The 20,067-nt window shown below is 35.0% G+C and overlaps 1 non-coding gene across 1 annotated transcript; it reads right to left on the bottom strand.

Moving 5' to 3' along the window:
• Positions 1-14,633: 14,633 nt before the first annotated feature.
• LOC127898724 (small nucleolar RNA R71) lies at positions 14,634-14,737 on the bottom strand. The gene has a single exon (XR_008050569.1). It is a non-coding gene; the product is annotated as a small nucleolar RNA R71 (small nucleolar RNA).
• Positions 14,738-20,067: the final 5,330 nt, after the last annotated feature.

Consider the following 20,067-nt stretch of genomic DNA (forward strand, 5'->3'; position numbering starts at 1 on the left):
ATTAATTCAGGTCTGTTTAGGTATGGGTCTAAAACCCCAAAATTTTTCGGGTTCGGGTTTGGGGATTTTTCCGAATCCCCAAACTATACTCGAAAATAAAAACAAAAAAAAATTCTAATATTTTAAACTTTGAAATTAGAAATTGTAATGCCATCGAATCAATTTTTTTCCCCCAAAAGAAACCCTAACAGCTCGTGAGCTGCTGTCGTCACTAACAGCTGGTCAGCCGCCACCGTTCGTCGTCACCGATCAACACTCAGCCGCACCTGTTAGTTCTCCTGCTGTAAGGTTTTTGCCTTTTCTACTTTTCTTTCTTTGTTTATTTATTTCAAATTGCATCTGGTTTCATTGATTTGAGTCAAATTTACATTTTAAGTCAATTGAAAGATAAATATATGAAGTTTCACTAACCTAATTGAAAGAAATTAAGATTGATAATACAATCTACATTGGGTGTTTCTATCCGTGTGTTTGTTTATCAGTAATGAGTCATTGAGTTGCATTTTGTCATTTTTAGCACTTCCTTTGGATACTGGCTGCAATTTGTTGTCAGTAATATTAGCTTTATTAGTTTGCTTGTGCTATCAACTGAAACTTTAAGGTTTTAATTGGTTTATAGCTTGAGTAGTCATGATCTTTTAGTCTGATTCTATTTTGCATATTGCCCACTTGCTTTTCTTTCAGCTCTGTGTTTTTTTTGGGCATCAGTAATGTAGAGAATTCCTAGGTATTCTATCAACTACTCTGCTAGTTATTCGGCATGATAGAACACAGATGCTTAAAGACCTTAAAAAAAAAAACTAAGTAATCAACAACTCCTTATGTTGTACCTTATGCTGATTCGGATAAAATAGAATGCATATATTTAAAGGGTGGTAGTGTAGAACTGAGGTGCTTGAAAAATATATTTGTAAACAAAAATCTGTCTCCATCGTTCTAAGCTGTAGCAGCAACAGTAGTTTGAGCAAAAGTGTCGTTTGAGGGGATGGGGGGGATTTATTTGGTTTGAGGTTTTGGGATGCGTGGAGGGAAACAAAGTTGTGGGGTTTGTAATAATTGAGCAAATGAGTTCCGTTTATTTTTCTTGTAGTTTTCTATTTGGATTGTTTTAAGAGTTTTGTTTTGTTTGAGTGGGGGTGGTAATTCAGCCTTGTCTTTTTTTAAAAAAAACTTTTTAAGAGTGGTGATATGTTGACCAAAGAGTGTATTAATTGATTAAAGTTTAGTTTATATAATAGGAAAGAAATAATTGTAGGAAGAAAAAACAAGAAAAATCTTAGAGTATTTCAGTTCGGTGCTTGAAAATATATGATAGTGGGTAAATCTCAAAGTTTAAAATTAGGGTAAAAAATAGTTGCACTTTATCTTTATTTCCTTAAAGGATGCTACTTGACCTTGGTAGTGAGTGAAAAGAGAAGTTCTACTGCCAATTTTCTTCTACATTCTTTTGCAAAACTGTTGTAATAAGCTATCTAGGAAATACCATTTAATAATATAATCATGAGCATAAATTATGGAATTAGAACACAAAATTTGAAAGAGTTGCAACTTACTAGTTATCTTTTACATAATCCAAGTACATAAAATCACTGCTATTTATATTTTCAATTTGAGTTGTGCTTTTAGTAGCTCACTGTTATATTCACCAACATAAATAAATTAAGTTATAAAAATGAAATCATTGACCATTAAATATAACTAGAAATTATAGATGCTTAATTAGTAAATGTTCGTTGCAGCCAAAGAATAAGCGAGTATTTGTATTTTATCTTTTAAATATCTTAGTACTAGTTGGTTTTAAATCCAGTGTTGAGTGTTAGAAAATGTATATTTATAAAGGAGAAAATCGTCATTTTACATTTCAAGTCTTACTAACATCCTTACTTTTATGTATTTAAGCTTCTTGTGATTTAATTATGTGTGTTTTATTTTAATTAAGTATTTTATGTATTTTAGGGGCATCATGGTCATTTCACAATAACGAGAGCTCAGACGGCAAAACGGACATTACTTTTGAACTCAGGACAGTCGAAAACCTTAGGAGGAGCATAAAAGGAAAAATGACACTATTCACATGTACGGTACTATTCACATGTACGGTATTGTCCATGTTACTATTCACGACACTGTTCACACATACGGAATGATGACGTGGCATTGACTGATGATGTGGCATTGATTGATGAGGTGTCACGATTCCATTGGAGAAAATTCTTATACACTGTTGATCGATGATGTGGCAGCATGTTAGTGGACCAAAAAATCGCGCGTACAGTACATACATATACACAGGATTATTTTTAACCAAACCGCGTACTGTTGACTAATGACGTGGCTCAATCCTGAGCGTCCAAACTGTTTTTAATCCGATAACCATGATTTACTCAATGTATCTATAAAAAAGGGGTCTCTCCTCCCTAAATTGGCATCTCTGAATTCATTTTTAAGCTCCTATTTCTGTAATTCCTTCTTCATCTTATATTTTCTATGTATTTTAATAAATTTCCATTTTGCCCCTAGTTCAATTATGAGTAGCTAATTTTCTTTCAAGCTTGGGTTGAAGGTGAAGTCTCAACATGTGTCATGTGCTTTATTTGGTAAATTTATTTTTTCTTCCCCTCTAATTATTGTAGATGTTTTGACTTTTCATCGACAAATAATAATAACATTGTCTAGATACCGCCCTAGTTTCACCGACTCTCTAGTACAAGGTTATTATTATTTGGCATGATAAGCCTTTAGCACTATATTGATTAGAGTGTGGAATCCCCCCCTCATGATTTTAATTGGCATTAATAAGAAATAGTTAGCCCATGGTGCATGTTGATATAGATCCAAATACCCAAGCGCTTCAATTTCAATAGATTTCTCTTCAATTTATTCTCGCCATTTTAATTTAAGTTTTACAATATTCCAAATCATTTTCACCAGAAATTCAACCACCCATTTAGAAAATTAATTCTACACACAATTAAAATACACCTTCTCGTGGGATCGACACTTGTCACCATTAATCTATTCTACAATAGATTCGTACACTTGTGAGTTCAATAAAATTTGCACAAGTTTTTGGCGCTATTGCTGGGGAGGTAAGTTATTTTAATTTTTGTAAAAGTTTTCTTTTAGTTATTTTTCTTTTAATTTTTTTAATTTTTAAAAAAAGTTAATCTATATTTAGAGGTAAGAATTTATTTTCTTTTTCTCTTCTTGAAAATTCTGTAATTTAATTTTCAAGTTATTTTTCTTTGCAATTTTTTGTTTATCTTATTAATTTATTTTTGGTTAATTTATATCACGTATTTATTTTAGTGTGTTTTTATAGAAAGGTTGTAACAACGTGATAAATTTAGTACCGTAATTTCTCCTTCTTCTTTATTTTTATTTGTTTTGTTCCAATTTATTTTGTGTTCTTTGCATGCATGATCGAAGGTCATTATTATCTAATCTTGAGACTATAGACCTTGAACTTGAAAAAACACTTCGCACACACAAACACGTTGTAATTAAAGATAAAAGTGAAATGAATTTGCAACAACAAGCACCACAAGAGAGGCCATTTAAGGACTATTTCAGACCCTTAGCTAATTTGAGCACATCATACATAAGATACCCAAATGTAGCTGCTAGAAGTTTTGAACTAAAACCTAGTGTGCTAAATTGTCTCCCAGCATTCTATGGCCCAGAAAATGAGGACCCATATAATTATTTGAATGATTTTCATGTTATTTGTGAAACATTTAAATATGAGAATTTTTCAGATGATGATGTTAAACTTAGACTATTCCCATTTTCTTTAAAGGATATAGCTCGTTCATGGCTCAATACATTGCCTGCTAATAGCATTACATCATGGGAACAAATGGTAACGGAATTTTTGAATAAATATTTCCCAGCGCATAAAACCAATGTTATTCGCAGGGAAATTTCAGAGTTTACCCAGAGAGAAGACGAGCAGTTTTTCGAAACATGAGAACGATTCAATGGGCTACTTTTGAAGTGTCCACATCATGGGTATGAGAAATGACATCAATGCCAATACTTTTTGGATGGATTATTACCGAACATGCAAGAATGGCTAATGGCAACAAGTGGAGGAGAGCTAATGTCAACAAGTGGAGGAGAGCTAATGTCAAAAAGTGCATCAGAAATTTAGGAATTTTTCCAGCGACAAGCGAATAATTCCCAACAACGGAGTCGATCACTCAGGAATACTAGAAGAATTAAGGGAGTAAATGAGGTTCACATTGGCGAGTCAAGTTCAGAAATTAAAGAAGTCAAAGTAATAATTAAAGGCCTCTCTCGACAAATAGCATCGTTATCGACTGCTAAATCAACAGAGCCACATGACCATGACTCATACTCAGATCAAGCCAATGCCATAGGTGTAATGAGAAAGCCATCAAATTACAATCCATACTCCAACACATATAACTCTAGATGGACAGACTACCCCAATTTTTCATGGTCTCAAGGATTCCAACAGCATGGACCAGCGGCTCCAGCTCTAGCTCCACCAATGCAACCAATTCCTCAAGTTCCTCAAGCCTCTCAACCACCATTTAGACCATACAATCAGAACCAGAACTACTCTCAACCCAAACCATGGGAGGATTCATTCCAGAATCTCAAGAATCTTACTCACTCCACGATTGAGCAACAGAACCGCACCATTGAGGAATTACAAAATGAGATGAGAGCAGGCTTCAACTCACAAGCCCAATCAGTTTCAAGTCTCGAGAAGATGGTGGGACAGCTTGCTTCTTCAGTTCAAACTTTGGCAATGAGTGTTGAGAAAGGTAAATCTCCAAGTCAACCAGTGCCTAATTCTAAAGGAGTGCATGAAGCAAGTACCAGTTCACCACAGCAGCATGGAGAGGTCAAAGTAGTCATGACCTTAGGAAAAAGAAAAGAAGTCGACAACAAAGTGGAGATGCCGTTGACAAAAGAAAATCAAATTGTACCTGTGAATGTTGAGAACTCGCCATCGGAGGAGAAAGAAGAAACCGACCCATGAGAATATGTTCCTAAAGCTCCTTTTCCTCAGAGATTAGCTAGGCCGACCTTTCTTGGCAACCGCTGATGCTCATATTTAATGCAGAACTGGAAATATGCAGTTGTCCTTTGGCAACATAACTATGGAGCTAAACATTTTCAACATTGCCAAACAACCTCACAATGCAGATGATGGAATTGTTGATATTGATTTAATAGAAACATTAGTTGATAATACTTTTCTTTCAAACCTTAGTGATGACCCTTTACAAACATGCTTAACTCACTTTGGTTTGGATTTTGATATTGACAGATCAGTCGATGAGGTCAATGCTCTACTTGAATCAACACCATCCATGGACACTAATAAATGGAAGTCAAGAGTTGAGCAACTAGCACCATCAGAGAATCATTATCATCAGAATCACCACCGAAACTCGAGCTCAAACCATTACCCAATACTTTGGAATATGTATTTTTGGGAGAAGAAAGTACTCTACCGGTAATCATCTGATCATCCCTTAATGACGAACAAAAAGGTAAGTTGTTGGATGTTTTAAAAGAGCACAAACGAGCATTAAAATGGACCATAACTGATATAAAAGGTATAAACCCAGTATACTGCATGCATTACATTCACCTACTAGGAAAATGCAATGTCAGTTAAATCCTAACATGCAAGAAGTTATTAGAACTGAAGTCCTTAAGCTATTAGACGCAGTATCATTTACCCAATTTTTGATAGTTTATAGGCCAGTCTTGTACAAGTTGTCCTCAAAAAGTCAGGAGTCACAGTAGTTACTAATGCTGATAATGAATTGATACCCACTAGAGTGACTACAGGATGGCGTGTATGCATTGATTATAGAAAGTTGAATTCTGTCACACGTAAAGACCACTTTCCTTTACCATTTATCGATCAAATGCTTGATAGATTGGCAGGCCATGAATTTTATTGCTTTCTAGATGGCTACTTAGGAAATAATCAGATTCCCATAGCACCAAAAGATCAATAGAAAACCACTTTCACTTGCCATTTTGGCACTTTTGCATATAAGAGGATGCCATTTGGATTATATAATACACCTGCTACATTTCAACGATGCATGTTAAGCATTTTTTCTGATATGGTTGAACGATTCTTTGAAGTCTTTATGGATGACTTTTTTATTTTTGGTGATTCATTTGATCAATGTTTACATCATCTAACACTAGTTCTGCAGAGATGTATGTTGAGTGTTAGAAAATGTATATTTATAAAGGAGAAAATTGTCATTTTACACTTCAAGTTTTACTAACACCCTTACTTTTATGTATTTAAGCTTCTTGTCATTTAATTATGTGTTGTATTATAATTAAGTATTTTATGTATTTTAGGGGCATCATAGTCATTTCACAATGAATGAGAGATCAAACGGCAAAACGGATATCACTTTTGAACTCAGGACGGTCGAAAACCTTAAGAGGAGCATAAAATGAAAAACGGCACTGTTCACATGTACAGTACTATTCATATGTACGGTACTGTCTACGTTACTGTTCACGACACTGTTCACATAGACGGATCGATGACGTGGCATTGACCGATGATGTGACATTAACTGATGAGGTGTCACGATCCTGTTGGACTAAAATTCTTATGCACTGTTGATTGGTGACGTGACAGCATGTTAGTGAACCAAAAATTGCGCGTACGGTACATTCATGTACACATGATTATTTTCAACCAAATCACATTACTGTTCAAGCCGGGTCAAACTGTGTCATTGTTCAAACCGCGTACTGTTGACTGATGACGTGGCGTAATCCTGAGCGTTCAAACTGTTTTTAATCCGATGGCCATGATTTACTCAATGTATCTATAAAAAGGGGGTCTTCCCCCCTAATTTGATATCTCTGAATCCATTTTTGGACTCCATTTTCTGTAATTCCTTCTCCATCTTATATTGTCTATGTATTTTAATAAATTTCTATTTTGCCCCTAGTTCAATTATGAGTAGCTAATTTTCTTTCAAGCTTGGGTTGAAGGTGAAGTCTCAACATGTGTTATGGGCTTTATTTGGTAAATTTATTTTCTTTTCCCCTCTAATTTTTGTGGATGATTTGACTTTTCGTCGACAAATAATAATAATCTTATCTAGATACTGCCCTGGTTACACTGGGTCCCTCTTACAAGGTTATTATTATTTGGCATGATAAGCCTTTAGCACCATATTGATTAGAGTGTGGTTCATGAGGTGTGGATTCCCCCCTCATGATTTAATTGGCATTAATAAGGAATATTTAGCCCATGGTGCATGTTGATGTGGATCCAGATACCCAAGTATGTCAATTTAATAGATTTTCACTTCAATTTATTTTGACCATCATAATTCAAATTTTAGGATAATCCAAATCATTTTCACCACAAATCCAACCACCCATTTAGAAAATTAATTCTACACACAATTAAAATCCACCTCCTCGTGGGATCGACACTCGTCACCATTGATCTATACTACAATAGATTCGTGCACTTGCGAGTTCAATAAAATTTGCACAATAATGTATCGAGAAGAACTTAGTCTTAAATTGGGAGAAGTGCCATTTTATGGTAAAATAAGGTATTGTTCTCGGTCACATCATTTCAAGCAAAGGTATTGATGTTGACAAAGTAAAGGTGAATCTCATTTCCAATCTTCCTCCACCTAAAACAGTAAGAGAAGTAAGATATTTTCTTGGGCATGCTGGTTTTTATCGACATTTCATTAAAGATTTTAGCAAAGTTTCTAGACCCTTATGCAATCTACTTGCTAATGATGTACCTTTTATCTTTGATGATTCATGTCTTATGGCATTTGAAAAATTAAAGCAGTTATTGATATCATCACCGGTCATTCAGCCCCCAAACTGGAGCTTACCATTTGAGCTCATGTGTGATGCATCTGATTATGCAGTAGGAGCAGTATTAGGATAAAGAGTTGATCGAATTTCCCATGTTATTTACTATGCTAGTATGACATTGAATGATGCACAGTTGACTATTCAACTACTGAAAAAGAAATGCTAGCAGTAGTGTTTGTATTAGAGAAATTTCGATCTTATCTCATTGGTTGTAAAATAATTGTATTCACAGATCATACTGCTCTTAAATATCTTTTTACAAAGAAAGATGCAAAAGTTAGACTAATTCGTTGGGTGTTACTTTTGCAGGAATTTGATTTGGAATTCAAATATAAAAAAGGCATAGAAAATGTTGTAGCAGACCATCTCTCTCGTCTCAATTTTGACACAATTACAGAGCCATTAACATTGAATGAGTCATTTCCATATGAACAATTAATGAGTGTGGAAATATTACCCTGGTATGCTGATATAGTCCATTATCTTGTTACAGGTCAACTTCAGAGCATTGGACCAAGCAAGACAAAGCCAAATTTTTTGCGGAAATAAATAATTTCTTTTGGGATGACCCTTATTTGTTCAAGTATTGTGCAGATCAAATTGTTAGACGATGTGTCCCAGAAAGAAAAATTCAGAATATTCTTTCATTCTGCCATGAACAAGCTTGTGGAAGCCATTTCAGCAATAAGAAAACAGCGACTAAAGTTTTACAATGTGGTTTCTATTGGCCAACTATATTTTGAGATGCTTACACTTTCTGTTCTTTATCTGATAGGTGTCAACGAATGAGTAGCATTACACAAAGGAATATGATGCCACTAAATCCAATTTTAGTAGTTGAGATTTTTTATGTATGGGGTATTGACTTCATGGGACATTTTCCCTCTTCTTTTGGCCATCAATACATATTGGTTGCTGTTGACTATGTATCAAAATGGGTAGAAGCAATTCCATGTAGAATCAATGATCACAAGGTGGTGATAGGATTTTTGAAAAGCAACATTGTTTCACGCTTTAGATTTCCTCGAGCAATAATCAGTGATAGTGGTGCCCACTTTTGTAATAAAGCATTCAAAGCTATTTTGACAAAGTATTCCATCACTCACAAAGTGGCGACCCCATATCATCCGCAAACCAGTGGCCAAGTTGAGATCTCTAATTGAGAAATAAAGCACATATTAGAAAAGACGGTGAGGCCAAACAGAAAATATTGGTCATTAAGACTTGATGATGCATTATGGGCATATAAAACGACTTTCAAGACCCTAATTGGGATGTCACCCTACAGGCTAGTGTATGAAAAAGCTTGCCACCTACCTGTGGAACTCGAGCATCGTACATACTGGGCCATCAAGAAATTCAACTATGATATGCAGCAAGCTAGCTCAGAAAGAAGATTACAGCTGGTAGAACTTGAAGAAATTCGCAATGATGCATACGAAAATGCCAAAATTTACAAGCAGCGAATGAAAGTTTTTCATGACAAGCAAATTATGAGAACATCTTTCATTTCAGGTCAGAAAATGTTTTTATGTGAAAAAAACCATGTTCTTTCGGAATGGTGTCTGATAATAGGGAAGATAAGATTCAATTCATTAGGGATGGCTTGAATAAGGAGTCATTGGATGATATCCTTTTGTCTCTTGAAACACATCCCAGTGGATATGTACAAGGAGCGATTTTCCAGTTATGGCTATTATTCCAGAAAGAGCATGCACGATATAGTCTCGGGAATCTGACTATAAACAACCTTGTTTGCTAGTTTATAAGAAAACTAGATGGGAAGCCTATCCTCGACCCATAGAGGGCGTTCAAGCCGTTTCTGGACGTAAAACCAGAGGAAGATGTGAGCCACAGTCGCAACTACCTGTAAATATCATTTTACTTTATTGTTGTTTTATCATTTGCATTATTGTCTTTACTAATTTTATTTTATCATTTTTTTTACTGTTTACTTTTTGACTATCGAGCCATGTGCTTTACGCATTAATTGACACTGACATGCTACCTCATACACAATTGTGACCCACTGTCACCAAAATTATTAAATATGATTTTTTGTCAAGCACTCACAAATTGTTTTTGAAAAGTATCCCAATGGCAGCTACTCCCAATAAACAATTCAAGAACATTTGTGTGCTTTCTGGATTTAACTATGGCAAACATAAAGAGTTCGTTGAGGCAGCAATAGATCTTGGTCGAAGCATAGCAGAGAGAAAATTACACTTGGTGTATGGAGGAGGTAACCAAGGGTTATCGAAATTGGTCTCAGAAGCTGCTTTTGTCAGAGAAAGCCAAGTGTTAGGCATCATCCCAAGAACCTTAAAATCTTTGGGCAGTTTGTCTGACTCACCGACTGGAGAAGAGTTAGTCGTTTTAGGTATGCAAAAAATAATCAACGAAATGCTTAATCATGCTGATGCTTTTATTTTCCTACCAGGAGATCTTGCAACTCTAGAGGCACTTATCACATTAACATCTTTGGCCCATCTACACATTCACCAGAAACCCATCGGTTTGTTAAATGTCAATAATTTTTATGATGGTTTCATCACATTTCTTAACCATGCAATAAAAAACTATTTCATTCCTTCCATAGCGAAAAAGCTTTTTATTTGTGCTCACACTCCTAATGAGCTACTTGATCTGTTACAAGCTTATAGACCGAAGCCAGACCCCTGGATCTTTGTGTTGGAGCGTCCAAATGATGATGGTAACAGTAGCCGCAGTAAGAAGTACAAATTAGATTTAACTCTCCGCTTGAAAATATTTTCTTCTGTGTTGCACCACCAAGGTGATATCTTCTAAACTCTACTTCTTTCCTTTAAAACATTGATGACAATGTTTCGTTTTGGTTGGGGGGAGGGAATAGTTGACAATTGTGGAATCTTGGTTAAGTTTTTACTGATTTTTTTGTTGTAGAGACTAACCGTGGCTAACTTTTTGTGTTGAAGATGGCTGAATATAGAGCGTAGTGACTCTAGAAACACATCTTCTTCGTTTGAAAAAAAAAATAAAATAAAAAATAAAAAAATTTCAGACATTTTCTTTTTCTTTATTAAGTTTTGACAATCATTTTTCTTCTTCTTTTTAATTTCTCCTTTATAAATATACACTTTCAAATTTTTGAGTCGAAAATGGCTGAATATGGAGAGTAGTGCCTCTAAAAACCCATCTTCTTAGTTAAAAAAAAAACAATTTTCTTTTTCTATCATTTTAAGTGTAACTTTTCTACATCATTTTTCACCTTTCTGCATGCATATTTTCTTTTCATGTTTAGAATAGGTTGGGTGATAGACTGTCATTTTTTAAAAAAAAAAGTGTGATTTTTTTTTTATATTGGGTGACATGATGACTTTCAAATTTTAGTATTTGTATTATCTTTGGTCTTAAGTGATGTTATGCTATGTTTACTATTCTATATGTTAATGTGGGAGACAAATATGAGTTACTTGAAGGAATGCACATGTCATAATAAATACCAAGTGAGTTTTTGAGTCTGTCATTTTTCTTGGAGAATAAACCATTTTGCCCATTCTTCACACAGCTTAGCAGTTTATTATTTTATATACGATCTCTAGATTTCTTTTTAGTCAACCCTCTAAAAAAAATTTGTAAGATAAAAAAAAGAAAAAAGAAAAAATATGTGTTGCTACATCTTGAAGTCCATCTAACTAGTAGATATGGAAGATTATTTAGAGTCCTAAAAGACGATGGAAAGGCCATCTTTGACCCGTTTGAGCCTTTCTAGCCATCCATTTTGTAAAAAATCCATAGTTAACCCTTTTGAGCCTTAAAAAAAAAAATTTTTTTTGTCAACTTATCATCTTGACCCACTCCGATTTGGAGTATTACCCGATATCTTACAAGCTCCATCACCTATTTATGTTTGAGAAAAATGTAAATAATTATTTTGTTTAGTGAAGTTGTGCCAAACAAAACAAAAAAAAAAGAAAAAAATAATAATAATAGGTGAAATCCATCTTGTAATTTCCAAAAGATATCTACTTTTTCTCAAACATATATTTATTTTTTTTCCTATTTTCCTTCATTTGTTAGCCATGTCCTTAGCCTATGTTACATCCTAATAAAAGTCCTTCCTGATTTTAGGGAGCTATAGTCTGAAGTAGAAGCTAGTTATATGGGCTAAAAAAAAAGAAGAAAATAAAAGAAAGATAAATAAATAAATTGGATTGACTAGCATTTTGTTTGACTTGAGATCATATTATTTCTAAGCTGAGGGCATATTTCTTTCATCCTGGTGAGAGCGTGTGATATTATTTCTTTATTATGTTCTCTCAATTTACCATTCATTGGAGTACTATTTTTATTGGATTTAATTTCTTTGTGAGAATGTCACTACTACCAGTGAGATTTTGGGGTTTGACATGTTATTCTTGAAAGTAGCTTTGATAAAGTCTACTGGACTGATGCATGTGAATGGTTAATGTAGGTGTGATGTTTCTTTAGACTGGAGATAATGCTTATACTTTTATTTGATTACTATCATTAGTCTGATTGAATAAATAAAAGTGTTTAAAAAAAAAATCATTTTGGGTTTGAATTTTGTTTTCACTTTATTTGCTAGGGACTATCAATAAGCTGGTTGGGGGTGTGTTGAGTGTTAGAAAATATATATTTATAAAGGAGAAAATCATCATTTTACATTTCAAGTTTTACTAACATCCTTACTTTTATGTATTTAAGTTTCTTGTGATTTAATTATGTGTGTTTTATTTTAATTAAGTATTTTATGTATTTTAGGGGCATCATGGTCATTTCACAATAACGAGAGCTCAAATGGCAAAACGGACATCACTTTTGAATTCAGGACAATCGAAAACTTTAGGAGGAGCATAAAAGGAAAAATAGCACTTTTCACATGTATGGTACTGTCCATATTACTATTCACGACACTGTTCACACATACGGAACAATGATGTGGCATTAACTGATGAGGTGTCACGATTCCATTGAAGAAAATTCTTATGCACTGTTGATCGGTGACGTGGCAGCATGTTAGTGGACCAAAAAATCGCATGTACGGTATATGCATATACACAGGATTATTTTCAACCAAACCACGTCACTGTTCAAGCCAGTTGACTGTTCAAACCGCGTGGTCAAACCGCGTATTGTTGACTGATGACATGGCGCAATCCTGAGCGTCCAAACTGTTTTTAATCTGATGGCCATGATTTACTCAATGTATCTATAAAAAAGGGGTCTCTCCCCCCTAATTTGACATCTCTGAATTCATTTTTGAGCCCCATTTTCTATAATTCCTTCTCCATCTTGTATTTTCTACGTATTCTAATAAATTTCTATTTTGCCCCTAGTTCAATTATGAGTAGCTAATTTTCTTTCAAGCTTGGGTTGAAGGTGAAGTCTCAACATGTATCATGGGCTTTATTTGGTAAATTTATTTTCTTTTCCCCTCTAATTATTGTGGATGTTTTGATTTTTCGTCAACAAATAATAATAATATTCTCTAGATACCGCCCTGGTTTCACCGACTCCCTAGTACAAGGTTATTATTATTTGGCACGATAAGCCCTTAACACCATATTAATTAGAGTGTGGTTCATGAGGTATGGAATCCCCCCCTCATGATTGAATTGGCATTAATAAGAAATATTTAGCCCATGGTGCATGTTGATACGGATCTAGATACCCAAGCGCTTCAATTTCAATATATTTCTCTTCAATTTATTCTTACCATTTTATTTTAAGTTTTAGAATATTCCAAATCATTTTCACCAGAAATTCAACCACCCATTTAGAAAATTAATTCTGCACACAATTAAAATACACCTCCTTGTGGGACCGACACTCGTCACCATTAATCTATTTTACAATAGATTCGTGCACTTGCGAGTTCAATAAAATTTGCACAACATGTTTTTGGCGCCGTTGCCGGGAAGGTAAGTTATTTTAATTAGTAGAATTAATTTTTGTAAAAAATTTCTTTTAGTTATTTTTCTTGTAATTTTTTTAATTTAAAAAAAAAGTGAATTTATATTTAGAGGTAAGAATTTCTTTTCTTTTTCTCTTCTTTAAAATTCTGTAATTTAATTTTCAAGTTATTTTTCTTTGTAATTTTTTGTTTATCTTATTAATTTATTTTTGGTTAATTTATTTCACGTATTTGTTTTAGTGTGTTTTTATAGAAAGGTTGTAACAGCATGATAAGATTAGTACCGCAATTTCTCCTTCTTCTTTATTTTTATTTGTTTTGTTCTAATTTATTTTGTATTCCTTGCATGCATGGTCGAATATCATTATTACCTAATCTTGAGCCTATAGACCTTGAACTTGAAAAAACACTTCTCACACACAAACACGTTGTAATTAAAGATAAAAGTAAAATGGATTTGCAACAAGAAGCACCACAAGAGAGGCCATTTAAGGACTATTTCAATCCCTTAGCTAATTTGAGCACATCATGCATAAGATACCCAAATGTAGCTGCTAGGAGTTTTGAACTAAAACCTAGTGTGCTAAATTGTCTCCCAACATTTTATGGCCTAGAAAATGAGGACACATATAATCATTTGAATGATTTTCATGCTGTTTGTCAAACATTTAAATATAAGAATTTTTCATATGATGATGTTAAACTTACACTATTCTCATTTTCTTTAAAAGATAGAGCTCGTTCATGGCTCAATACATTGCCTGCTAATAGCATTACATTATGGGAACAAATGGTAATGAAAATTTTCAATAAATATTTTCCAGTGCATAAAACCAATGTTATTCTCAGGAAAATTTCAGAGTTTATCCAGAGAGAAGACGAGCAGTTTTTCGAAACATGAGAACGATTCAATGGGCTACTTTTTAAGTGTCCACATCATGGGTACGAGAAATGACATGAATGCCAATACTTTATGGAGGGATTATTGTCGAACGTGCAAGAATGGCTAATGGCAACAAGTGGAGGAGAGCTAATGTCAAAAAGTGCATCAGAGATTTTGGAATTCTTCCAGTGACAAGTGGATAATTCCCAACAACGGAGTCGATCACTCAGGAATACTAGAAGAATTAAGGGAGTAAATGAGGTTCACATTGGCGAGTCAAGTTCAGAAATTAAAGAAGTCAAAGCAATAATTGAAGGCCTCTCTCGACAAATAACATCGTTATCGACTGCTAAATCAACAGAGCCACATGACCATGACTCATACTCATATCAAGCCAATGCCATAGGTGTAATGAGAAAGTCATCAAATTACAACCCATACTCCAACACATATAACCCTGGATGGAGAGACCACCCTAATTTTTCATGGTCTCAAGGATTCCAACAGAATGGACCGATAGCTCCAGCTCCAGCTCCAGCTCTACCAATGCAACCAATTTCTCAAGTTCCCCAAGCCTCTTAACCACCATTTAGACCATACAATCTGAACCAGAACTATTCAACCCAGACCATGGGAGGATTCATTCCAGAATGTCAAGAATCTTACTCACTCCACGATTGAGCAACAGAACCACAACATTGATGAATTACGAAATGAGATGAGAGTAGGCTTCAACTCACAAGCCTAATCAGTTTCCAGCCTCGAGAAGATGGTGGGGTAGCTTGCTTCTTCAGTTTAAACTTTGGCAATGATTGTTGATCAAGGTAAATTTCCAAGTCAACCAGTGCATAGTCCTAAAAGAGTACATGAAGCAAGTACCAGTTCACCACAGCAGCATGGAGAGGTCAAAGCAGTTATGACCTTGCGAAAAAGAAAAGAAGTCGACAACAAAGTGGAGATGCTGGTGACAAAAGAAAATCAAATTGTACCTGTGAATGTTGAGAACTCACCATGGGAGGAGAAAGAAGAAACTGACCCACGAGAATATGTTCCTAAAGCTCCTTTTCCTCAGAGATTAGGTAAAGGAGAGAAGGGAAAATCCATAGGTGAGAGTTTTGAAATCTTCAAACATGTAAGTGTTAACATCCTTTTACTTGATGCTATAAAACAAGTTCCATCTTATGCCAATTTTCTTAAAGACGTTTGTACTAAAAAGAGAAATATTCATGTTCAAAAGAAGGCATTTTTAACAGAAAATGTTAGTTCTATACTCCAACACAAAATTTCTCTAAAATACAAAGACCCAAGCTCCCCCACTATCTCATGTAGTATAAGGAACCACACAATTAAGAATGCTTTGTTGGATTTAGAAGCTAGTGTAAATCTGTTGGCTTTTCAGTTTTCGTGAAACTTAGACTGGAAAAATTACACCCAACTCCAGTGGTGTTACAGCTTGCAGATCGATTCACGAAAAAACCTTGTGGTATTGTGGAGGACATGCTTATCCAGGTAGACAAATTTTATTTTCCTGTTCATTTAATTGTAATTGACACTTAATCAATCCAGGATTCAAGGAAGCACATCCCCATTATCCTAGGTCGACCTTTCTTGGCAACCACTGATGCTCATATTCAATGCAGAACTGGAAATATACAGTTGCCCTTTGGCAACATGACTATGGAGCTAAATATTTTCAACATTGCCAAACAACCACACAATGCAGATGATAGAATTGTTGATATGGATTTGATAGAAACATTAGTTGATAATACTTTTCTTTCAAACCTTAGTGATGACCCTTTACAAACATGCTTAATTCACTTTGGTTTGGATTTTGATATTAACAGATCAGTCGATGAGGTCAACGCTCTACTTGACTCAGCACCATCCATGGACACTAATAAATGGAAGTCAAGAGTTGAGCAACTTGCACCATCAGAGAATCACCATCATCAGAATCACTATCGAAACTCGAGCTCAAACCATTACCCAACACTTTGGAATATGCATTATTGGGAGAAGAAAGTACTCTACTGGTAATCATCTCATCATCCCTTAATGACGAACAAAAAGGTAAGTTGTTGGATGTTTTAAAAGAGCACAAAGGAGCATTAGGATGGACCATAGCTGACATAAAAGGTATAAACCCAGTAGACTGCATGTATTACATTCACCTTGATGAAAATGCTAAACCTACTAGGGAAATACAATGTCGGTTAAATCCTAACATGCAAGACATTGTTAGAACTGAAGTCCTTAAGCTATTAGACGCATGTATCATTTACCCAATTTCTGATAGTTCATGGGTAAGTCCTGTACAAGTTGTCCCCAAAAAGTCAGGAGTCACGGTAGTTACTAATGCTGATAATAAATTGATACCCACTAGAGTGAATACAAGATGGCGTGTATGCATTGATTATAGAAAGTTAAATTCTGTCACGCGTAAAGACCACTTTCCTTTACCATTTATCGATCAAATGCTTGATAGATTGGCAGGCCATGAATTTTATTGCTTTCTAGATGGCTACTCAGGATATAATCATATTCCCATAAAAAGATCAAGAAAAAACCACTTTCACTTGCCCTTTTGGTACTTTTACATATAGGAGGATGCCATTTTGATTATGTAATGCACCTGCTACATTTCAACGATGCATGTTAAATATTTTTTCCGATATGGTTGAACGATTCCTTGAAGTCTTTATGGATGACTTTTTTGTTTTTGGTGATTCATTTGATCAATGTTTACATCATCTAACACTAGTTCTACAGAGTTGAACTAGTGTTTGCATTAGAGAAATTTCGATCTTATCTCATTGGTTGTAAAATAATTGTATTCATGGATCATGCTGCTCTTAAATATCTTTTCACAAAGAAAGATGCAAAAGCCAGACTAATTCGTTGGGTGTTACTTTTGCAGGAATTTAATTTGGAATTCAAAGATAAGAAAGGCACAGAAAATGTTGTGGCAGACCATTTCTCTCGTCTCAATTTTGACACAATTACAGAGCCATTAACATTGAATGAGTCATTTCCAGATGAATAATTAATGAGTGTGGAGTGTTACCTTGGTATGCTGATATAGTCAATTATCTTGTTACAGGTCAATTTCCAGAGCATTGGACCAAGCAAGACAAAGCCAATTTTTTTGCGGAAATAAAGAATTTGTTTTGGGATGTCCCTTATTTGTTCAAGTATTGTGCAGATCAAATTGTTAGACGATGTGTCCCAGAAAGAGAAATTCAGAATATTCTTTCATTCTGCTATGAACAAGCTTGTGGAGGCCATTTCAGCGCTAAGAAAACAACGACTAAAGTTTTACAATGTGGTTTCTATTGGCCAACTATTTTTGAGATGCTTACACTTTATGTTCTTCATGTGATAGGTGTCAACGAATGGGTAGCATTACACGAAGGAATATGATGCCACTAAATTCAATTTTAGGGGTTGAGATTTTTTATGTATGGGGTATCGACTTCATAGGACTTTTTCCCCATTCTTTTGGCCATCAATACATATTGGTTGCTGTTGACTACGTATCGAAATGGGTAGATGCAATTCCATGTAGAACTAATGATCACAAGGTGGTGATAGAATTTTTGAAAAGCAACATTGTTTCACGCTTTGGATTCCCTCGAGCAATAATCAGTGATGGTGGTGTCCACTTTTGTAACAAAGCATTCAAAGCTCTTTTGACAAAGTACTCCATCACTCACAAAGTGCGCGACCCCATATCATCCGCAAACCAGTGGCCAAGTTGAAATATTCAATCGAGAAATAAAGCACATATTAGAAAAGATGGTGAAGCCAGACAGAAAAGATTGGTCATTAAGACTTGATGATGCATTATGGGCATATAGAACGGCTTTCAAGACCCCGATTGGGATGTCACCCTACAGGCTAGTGTATGGAAAGCTTGCCACCTACCCATGGAACTCGAGCATCGTGCATACTAGGTCATCAAGAAATTCAACTTTGACATGCAGCAAGCTAGCTCAGAAAGAAGATTACTGCTGGCAGAACTTGAAGAAATTCGCAATGATGCATACGAAAATGCTAAAATTTACAAGCAGTGAATGAAAGTCTTTCATGACAAGCAAATTATAAGAAAATCTTTCACTTCAGGTCAGAAAATACTTTTATTCAATTCTCGTTTACACTTATTCCCATGTAAGTTATGCTCGCGATGGGGCAATTGAAATTAAGGACCCAAAGAACGGTGTCACATTTAAAGTTAATGGTCAAAGATTAAAGCCATATCTAGAGTACCAACCACATGGAGAGCACACCAAAATAAATTTGAGTGACCCACCAGATTTGAATTGAGTTTTTTCTGTGATTTGATTTTTTTTTCTTTCTTTTATTATTCTTTTGCTAATTGAAATTATTTTTGCATAAGTGTGTTTGTTTAACCATTAAGTTTTCTCTTATCATTCTTAAACATGAGTGCCATAGCTAAACATTTTCTCCTGGACATTTTTAGACCACTTCAATGTGTAAAATCTCATCTCAAAAGGCAGATTCGATTTTGTAAAACACATCATATTTGGGCTCTGCAACCACCAGAGTTAGTATCCTATGTTGAGGATTTAGAAAGCCAACTCAGAGACATTGAGGGAGGTGTCTACAACATCCAGTTGGAGCTTGAGGTAAATTCAATAAGAGGACGATTGTAATTTTCTTTATGTGTTTTAGTTTTTTTTATTTGTTGGTGTGCTTTAATTTGTTACCCCGGTAAAGTGGCGGATAACGGTACTCTATGACAATCAAGTCTATTACTTCAGTTTCCTATAATAACTGATATTCTGAGGTGAAGGTATGGACAGAAACGAGATTCTAGTCAAGCTTCACAATCGATTCCCTTTACTTCCTCGAAATGTCCTCCTTACAATCTATAAAGCTCGGTCCGAACGCATGCGATTGCTTATGAGAAATAACATACCTGCTGACATCCGTTGGTTAATCGAGGTCAAAGTACGATTGGCAGGTGAGTTACCTCCAAACTTTATTGCATACATGCTTGGTTGTGATAAAAGAAATTATGCAAGAAAAAGACGAGCTTGAAGACTTTATGTTGCTTGTCATAAGTGTGCCAGAATGAGATATGATAAAAAAAACTATGTTCATTAGGAATGGTGTCTGATAACAGGGAAGATAAGATTCAATTCATTAGGGATGGCTTGAATAAGGAGTCATTGGCTCTTGAAATGCATCCCAGTGGATATGTACAAAGAGCGATTTTCCAGTTATGGTCATTATTCCAAAAAGAGCGTGCATGATATAGTCTCAGGAATCTGACTATAAACGACCCTGTTTACCAATTTATAAGAAAACTGGATGGGAAGCCTATCCTCGACCCATAGAGGGCGTTTAAGCCGTTTCTGAATGTAAA

The sequence above is a fragment of the Citrus sinensis genome, chromosome 1, assembly GCF_022201045.2.
Source record: "Citrus sinensis cultivar Valencia sweet orange chromosome 1, DVS_A1.0, whole genome shotgun sequence".
Taxonomy (NCBI): Eukaryota; Viridiplantae; Streptophyta; class Magnoliopsida; order Sapindales; family Rutaceae; genus Citrus; species Citrus sinensis.